Below are 9,132 nucleotides of genomic sequence, written 5' to 3'. Positions count from 1 at the left end.
TGTTATTGAAGGTTTTGAGGAGAAAGAGGAGTAGATCAAGAAGAAGGGAAGGAGATCAGCCATATTTGTGTCATTTCAACATTTTCCTTGAGGTATATCTCGTTTTTCCCCTGTTTCTATGCTTAGGATTTCATTTGGGACACCCTTGAGCAATTCTTCAAGCTTGTTTGTGCTTAATGTTTCGTAATAAGTGGATTAACCTTTAGATCTAGGCAAGATTGAGCTCCAGAAGCTCAGATCTGTGAGCTTTATGGCCCCATGTGGCTTGTTCATCCTAGATCTACCCTTTTGAGGCATTTTGCACCCTAAAATCCACATTAGTGAATATCCATACGTAAAGTTGGAAACTTTACGTGTGATTTGGGTCCTAGAAGTCCAGATCTATGAATGGCATGGACTGAAATCGAGTAAATCTGTGTATTTGGTGGATGCATGGCGACGACTCGGCGAGTCGTATAGGTGACTCGGCGAGTCTGGTCGCGAGTCACCGATTTGGTCCCTTCATGATGTGTCGAGTTGAGCCGTGAGTCACAGGGGGTGACTCGGTGAGTTGGGAGCTGAACTCACCCATGTTAGGACTCGGCGAGTCAATGCCCTGACTCGGCGAGTCCAAGGCAATCTTCATAGATCAAGAACAGACTCGACGAGTTGTTCATACAACTCGGCGAGTCTTAGCATAAAGTGTTCTTCGGATGAAGATGAACTCGACGAGTTGTTCATACAACTCGGCGAGTAGGATGAAGGAGTTGAATGACAGTTAGAAGGTGAACTCGTCGAGTCATAGCCCGACTTGACGAGTAGAACCAGGGACCCAGGACAATAGTTTGCTAGGGACTCGGCGAGTGGAGATCCACTCGGCGAGTCGGGTCAACTGAAAGTTGACTCTAGCTTTGGCTTAGAGCTAGACCGGGGGTAAAATGGTCATTTTACCTAAAGGACAGTTAGCAGTGTTTGATTGAGTATGTTGTGGGAATTGCAGCCGGAGGACTCCCGGAGCAGCAGCAGTCAGTTAGTTCCCGATCAGTTCAGCAGCTACTTTGAGGTGAGTTACCTTCCAGTAGTGGTGGGTCTAAGGCCACACGGCCGGCCCACCAGTAGGAGATGTATGATAGATGATTGTCTTTGTGATATCATCTAGGTTTGCTATCACCTGTTATGTTGCATGCTATCATGATACGTTATATGCAATAGTAGTAGAGTTCGGTTGTTAGGACCGCTGGGTAGTCAGACACCCCAGAATTATCTGACTGTATGTGATGGTATGCTTGTATGTTGGTCTATTATGTTATGCGATAGAGGTAGCGGAAGGGGACCAGTCCCCGAGGATCGGTTGTTAGGACCGATGGTTAGTCAGCACCCCAGAATGGCTTGACATGGGTAGTCAGCACCCTAGAATGGCTTGACACGGGTAAGACGGCACCCCAGAATGGCCGTATGGGTAGGTCGGCACCCCAGAATGGCCGTACCGGGTAGTCAGGCACCCCATAATAGCCTGACAGTGCGTATGTTATGTGATTGTATGGTATGTGGTACGTTGGGGGAACTCACTAAGCTTTGTGCTTACGTTTACAGTTTTGTTTTCAGGTACCTCTGCATCGAAGGGGAAGGAGCCGGCGCGGTAGCGGCACGTCATACACACACTCTTCGGTTTCCGCATTTTCGAGATTTACTGGGATTGTACTCTGATATTTTGATGGGATGTATGGTTTGACCTTTTAGAACATGGTTACGATGTGTTATGGTGTGATCAAACAATGTTTTTATTTATTAATGTTTTCTAAAGTAATATTTTAAAATGAAATTTTCGGACGTAAAAATTGGGTCGTTACAAATAATAATAATAATAATAATAATAATAATAATAATAATAATAATAATAATAATAACAATAATAATAATAATAATAATAATAATAATAATAATAATATAAATAATAATATTAGTAATAATAATAATAATAATAATAATAATAATAATAATAATAACAATAATAACGATAATAATAATAATAATAATAATAATAATAATAATAATAATAATAATAATAATAATAATAATAAAATAATAATAATAATAATAATAATAATAATAATAATAATAATAATAATAATAATAATAAAAATAATAAACCTTTGCAATGAGCTTAATCAATAATTTAACTTGAAACTCTCATTTATATTAGTCTAATTCGTCGACTTCGCCTATAAATGTGTTTTCTTTAATACCTCAACTATCTCACCTTATTAATTATCCTTGAATGAAATCATTATCTGAAGGATTTATCCTCGAAGTAGAGGATCTGTTGGATAAGGAATTCGGTAGGTTGCATAGTTCTCCATAGAGAGTGTCGTGTGATCAAGATATATACCAAACTTAGAGAGAGTTTGGTTAAAACCATAGTAAGGATTTAATTAACCCGTTCCAAATAATTACAAGAGTAGTATCAACATTGAGAGAGAGAGAGAGAGAAAGATAGAGAGAGAGAGAGAGAGAGTTTTCGTAAGTATGATTAGAGACACATAAGAGGAGACAAGTCGAAAAGGACTATGCTCATTAAGCATATGGTAATGCTTCAATGTTATTTTAGGCTTCAGGATAGACTGCATGTTTGGTTTAGTTATTCCTTTTATTAGAAGCACAAGGGTTAATATAAAACTAGGATCGAATTTTAAACATTCATAGGCTGACATAAGACGACAATTAGACTTTAGCATCTATACCATGTAGATTAAGGACATCAAATTGGTTGTAGCCTAAAATATTTAAGTACCAGGGACATGTTGTGATTAATAGACATCTAAGAAAGAGGATGGTTGGGTTTCTTTAGGACAGTCAGATAATGGTTGTGAGCCTTTAAGACCACTGAAGGGTTGATCGTGAGTATTCAGGCCCAATAGGGATGATAACAAGAGCGATCCAACATCATAATCCCAGTAGTTGGATCATATCATGACTTATCATGAGTATGCATAGGAATGAATTTCTCGAGAAATAGTTATACCTTGATGCCAGGTAAGGTAATTAGAGCCTTGTAAAAAGGCTATTGGTGACCTAGTGTTCATTATAATCTCGTAGGTTGGAAGATAAGAAAGCCTTAATATGAGTCCTTTACCAATATTAGAGTATTGGTTCCAAAGTTTTCGTACCGGTAAACTCGACACAGTAACTTTAGTTAAGTTTTAGGATGTTGGAAGACATGAACCAGGAAAAGAAACCACATGCAATCTGTTGGATAAGATGTCTAAGTCCATAACTATTTCTGGTATGTACGTGACCCGGTTTGGCATGGTCCATTTGGGTTACATGGCATCATTCATTTGGATAGACTAAAATGAGAGAAATAACACTTAACGTTTATTAATATATTATAAGTTCTAATATATTAATGGTATTATTTAATTAGTATTGATTAAGAATTAATTTGGAATTAATTAAGTGAGCAAAAGAAGACTAATTAAATATATGGGTTGATTGTGTAAATCACTCATACTTGTATAGTCAGCTAAAGCTCCATGGATTATCAAGTTGGGCTAAAACCTATAGGATGCTCCATGGTGGTTATATAACCCATGGGTCATGGAAATGAAAGGTCATGACAATTAGGGTTTACATGGTGTAACCCTAATTGTAACACACTATACAAGCTTCATGTTAAACACCAAAATCAAAACCTAAGAGAACTAAGGAGGGCAAGTCGATTTCTAAGTGTTCTACATATCTCTCAAGTTTATTCCAAGTGCATTTGGTGTTGTGTAAGACAATTGAGGCATCACACTTGGGGTGCTAGGCTCACAAGGTCTCAAGGAATCCAAATCACTTCAAGGTATGTAATTCTAGCAAACTTTTATGATTAAAGTTCCCTATGTAGGCTAGATAGGATTATGAACCTTAGAAATCAAATTTTTGCATGTATTTTAGACAAACATAGATCCAAGGTTTCTAGGGTTGCATGTACACCTTAGGAGTGTTAGAATGCTCAAAATTGTACTCAATCTAGATTCACGTGTGTTTTAAGGGACATACCATAAGCCTTTTTAGAGGCATGTTCAAGAAAGTGGATTCCATTAATTTTTTTTATCTTGGTATATAGGATGTTGTTATGTTGTAGTGATCTGTTAGATCTGTATGTTGTAGTGATCTGTTAGATCTGTATCCTAGTTTATAGGATGCTGCTATGCGGTAGTGATCTGTAGATCTGTCTATTTTCCATTTGACGGGGTATATGTTTATCTATTGCATATGTCGACATAGTATGATTTTGGGTTGAGGCTTTTACTGCTATGTGCGTGAGCCAACAGACCGGGGTAATCCTAACCGATGGTTGTAAACCTGAGGGTATGCCAGTCCGATGACTGATTAGGCCTATTACATATTATCATTCCAGTCCGATGACTGATTGGGGTAGGGTTAATCCAACTCGATGAACTATGGACCCGTGGGTATTCCAGTCCGATGATTGATTGGACCTAGCATGTATGATTGTATATGTTCTAATTGTGTGTGGTACTTAGGGGAACTCACTAAGTTTTGACTTACACTTTTCAGTCTTATGTTTCAGGTACTTTAGATGATCAGGGGGGAAGCTAAGGTGTGATCGTGCATATCCTTCCGGTTTTATGATTTCTGATTTTAGGATACTATGATTTGTGATTATTTATTTTGAGAATAATGTTTTCTAAAAAATTACAATTTTTGGTTGGATTTTAAAAATGAAATTTTATGTTGATTTTTGGGATGTTACAAGTTGGTATATGAACCCTGGTTTAAGAGAATTGGATGAGCATTCGTGTAAATCCAGACTCAAACTAAGGATCTAAAAACAGTTTCTAAAATGGTTTTCAAAAGTAACCAAGGAAGGACGAGATGTGTACGATCAACCGGAGCGAGCAAGTTTATCCTTAGTTACCGACAATGTTATTTGTTATTAATGATTATGATAGTATAACATGCTAGGTTTAGGATTGGGATCTTCAAGAATTTCATGATAGAATTGCCTGATGTAAGATTCTATGGTGTTTACGAGAGGATTTAGTTTTGGATCTGGAGCGGGTGGCCAGGATACGCTGAGATTGACTGACGACCAGATTCGAGAGATGATTGCTGCTGAGGTGGCTACTATTGTCCGGGGTTCTATTACGGAGCTACTTAGGTCTATCAAGACTACTATGATTGATCTATTTGATGATTGCTATGTTGCACTGACTGAGGCTGCAGCTACCACGGTTGTTGCTGCTGCGAGGACTCAAGGAGATAGACAAATTAGACCATTCTAGTATTAGGACTTCGATAACACGAAAATCTTAGAGTTTGATGGGGTCAAGGACCCGATTATGGTAATGAGGTGGTTGTTTGATGTGGAGGGTTTATTCTTCACATGTTATTGCCCGGATGACCAGAAGTTCAACTATACCTTAAACCCTCTCCGATTAGGGTGATGGATTGATGGAGATTGGTGACTGATTCTTATACTCTTGAGCAGAGGATTGTTGTTACTTAGGAGAAAATTTCAAAGATGTTCCGCACGAGATATGTTCCCCTGGTAGAGAGGGAGAGATTGACACAAGAGTACCTGGATCTGAGACGACGACTGAGAGTGTGACGGAGATCACCAAGATGTTCATGGAGAGGGATCTATTCTCCCCTGAGTTTGTTGCTTTGGAGCATGCTTAGATGAATCGGTAATTGAGCCTGATCAAGATGGATATTCAACAGTTTGTGTCCACCCAACGTTACGGTACCCTTGCTGAGATTCAGGATGTTGTGAGGAGGCGAGAGATCAAGATGAAGATCCAATACAAGGGAGCAATAATAGGATCTCGTTCTGTTACAACTGACAGCAAAGCGGTTCAAGCTCGCTGATTTGCGACATAGGGGACAAAGGGGCCGCAATTGTAGGAAATGTGGCGAGGTTCGTGATGGTGCTTTTCGATCTTCTTATAGGTGCCAAAAATATGGCAGGGAGGGCCATATTGCTAGGGATTGCCGTCAGTAGGCCCCACCGCTGAGCATAAGGATTTGTTATCACTATGAGAAGGTTAGTTGTTCCTTGCTCGCTGTAAGACTGGCGCATGCTCCATTAACAGCTACAATGAGGATCATAGATGGACGCCATGGCAGGGCAGAGCCCCCGAGGGCTTGGGGTCGTGCTTTCCAGCTCACAGCATAGGAGGACATGGTGGCGCAAAATGTCATTACTGGTATGTTTTAATTTATTATTTTGTAAGTTATTTTACAACATGCTTATGTTTATGATCCTACTAGGTACCTTCTTAGTAAAATCCTTGCCTTCTCTTGTGCTTTTTGACTCGGGTGCGAGTCGACCTTTTTTGTATTAGTCTTTCAATAGGAGTTTTGATATGACTCTTGGAGAGTTGAAGTGTCTGTTGCATATTTCTATCGACAACAAACACGAAGTTTCTACATCAAGCATTTATCGAGGTTGTGTTATGGAGATTTTTGGAGTGTCTTACCTAATTGATCTAATCCCTATCCCCATGGGGGATGTATGGGTGATAGTAGGGATGGAATGGTTGAGCAGGTTTGGTGTGATGATTGATTGCGAGGGTCAGCGGGTGGTAGTTCGAACCCTAAGTGGGGGAGAATTGATTATTTATGGAGAGGGTACCAGGGTTGGATCAACCTTTTCTTTTGTAACTAGGGAACGACAATATCTTCATCATGGGTGTATTGTTGGATTAATGTCTAAGTCCATAACTATAATTGGTAAGACTTGACCCGACCCGGCATGGTCCATTTGGGTTGCATGGCATCATGCACTTGGATAGACTATAATGAGAGAAATAAGACACTTACGGTTATTAATATATAGTATATTAATAATAAGAATAATGAGATTATTTAATTAGTATTGATCAAGAATTAATCTAGTATTAATTAAGTGATCAAAAGAAGACTAATTAAATATATGGGTTGATTGTGTAAATCATTCATTCTTATATATGTGGGCTTGTGATCCAAGATTCCTTATGTTGGACTAAGTCCATGGGGTGACCCATGGATACTCCATGGAGGTTAAAACCCTTGGAGCATAAGGAATGGGTAAAGTCATGAGTTACATGGTGTAACCCTAATAGCCACCATATAAAAGAAACCCATGGCTCAAGAAATCGTGACTATGACAAACACCATGTGTATGTATGAGGGCTACACGATTTCATGAAGTGTTCTAATTTCTCTCTAAGTTATTCCAAGTGCTTATGGTGTTGTGTGAACCATTTGAGGTGTCACACTTGGGGCACTAAGCACTCAAGCTTCATGAAGACAAGCACTATCAAAGAGGTATGTATTCTATCTTGTTATATCCATTATTTTGTATGCTGGATTAGGATAATACCTTGGATGTTCATATTTGCATGTATAATAGAGAAAACATAGATCCAAGGTATTTAGGGTTGCATGTACACTTAGGAGTGTTAGAATGCTCATAACCCAACAGTGGTATCAGAGCCAGGTTTGTTTTCTTGTTATACCTGCAATAGAAGCTGAAAAATCGAGTTTTGATGCTGTCAGCCCAGCTGACTCGCCGAGTCCATGAAGGGACTCGACGAGTCCAAGGCAAAATACATCCAACTCGCCGAGTTGTGTTCATGCACTCGACGAGTTGGACCCCAGACAACATATCTTCGAGGTTTTTGGCTAGAAATGGACTAGGAACATTACCCTAAGTTGTTTTGAACTTATAAACTTGTTTTTTAAATGTGGTAATGTTCATGCTAATCCATTTTCAAAGATAATTGTCAATAGATTCATGTTTTGTATTAGTTTAAAGGTTAGACTAATTACATGAAAAAGTTTGATTTGAATTATCTTGTTCTTATGAGTTGCTTAGATTAATAGAAAAGTTGAGTGAAAAAGTTGTTTTCAATCCAAATTAATCTAAGAGTTGAGTATAAAATGTGTTTGTGTAACTTATCCTTAAGTTACATGAAGAGTCACATTAAAGACTCATAAAACTCATAAAGTTGGCAAAGGTTACAAAAACGATGAAGAGTCTTGTCCTTAAGTTATGGAGGTTCAAGAGTCACTTCATTAATAAATAAATAAATAAAATATGTAACCTTAATTAATTCCATAAGTTATAAAATAAATAAAAGATTAATTCTTTATTAGTTTAAAGTCTTCCATAATTTGTCCACAAGTTATGGAACTTGAAGAGTTTTTGGATTAAAACTACTTTAAATACATAAGTTATGGAATTAATTAGTTTTGAATAGTTTCAAAACTTGCCCTCAAGTTTTGGAATTTGTAAAGTTTTCTCTTATGAATACTTTAATTCCAAGTTAGCCCTTAGAATTTTAAAAGTTAAAATTCAACCCTTATACTTTATAATATTATAATTCAATAATATATATATGTATAAGAGTAAAGTCGGTCTTACCGCTAGTACGCCTCATTCACGAAGCCGGTCTATAAGGTGGGTATAAGGTTGTTGCCTATAAAATGGCAACTTAATGGGTGTCCACTCTCACCCACCGCTTGCTTGACTGGTGGAGGGTCGTTAGCCGAACGGGTTTGACATGACTATAATTCTCCCTTCATTAAAAGTATTAATGATAAATACTAAGTAACTAAACTTTTAATAATACCCAATCTTAGTTACTTAGAAAAATGTGAATAAGGTGCTAATCCACGAAATTACACTTTGCACTTTGTTTGAGTCGGTTAGTGGAGCGCGTGTGGTTAACCGGCACACTAACTCGTATTTAACAAGGTAGGCAAAGGGTAACTTAATGTTTATCATAGTATCGATGGAGCGTGTGTGGTTAACCGGCACATCGATTGAGGGATAAACACTTAAGGGTACCCAGTAATTTGCATGGTTACTTCACACCTTGTTTTGTGATCCTCGGCATCCCAGTCACAAAACCTGAAGGGCACACTCGAGATTGAAACATGCCATTGAACAGTTCAATGAATCTCAAAAGATCTAGGAGTTTCAAAACCAATTAAAACCTAATAATACATTTCGTTTATCTTGGTGGAAATTGGTGAATCGTCATTCACCTACCTTCAAATTGTTTTATAGCTTGGATTACGGCATACCCCTTCTAAGTTATAAAATAGTTTGTTGGGTCCTAGCCTTAATATTTTCATATTGGGTGTCATATTAAG

This window comes from Lactuca saligna, chromosome 2 (assembly GCF_052625555.1).
Source record: "Lactuca saligna cultivar CGN05327 chromosome 2, ASM5262555v1, whole genome shotgun sequence".
Lineage (NCBI taxonomy): Eukaryota > Viridiplantae > Streptophyta > Magnoliopsida > Asterales > Asteraceae > Lactuca > Lactuca saligna.
This window is presented reverse-complemented; position numbering follows the sequence as displayed.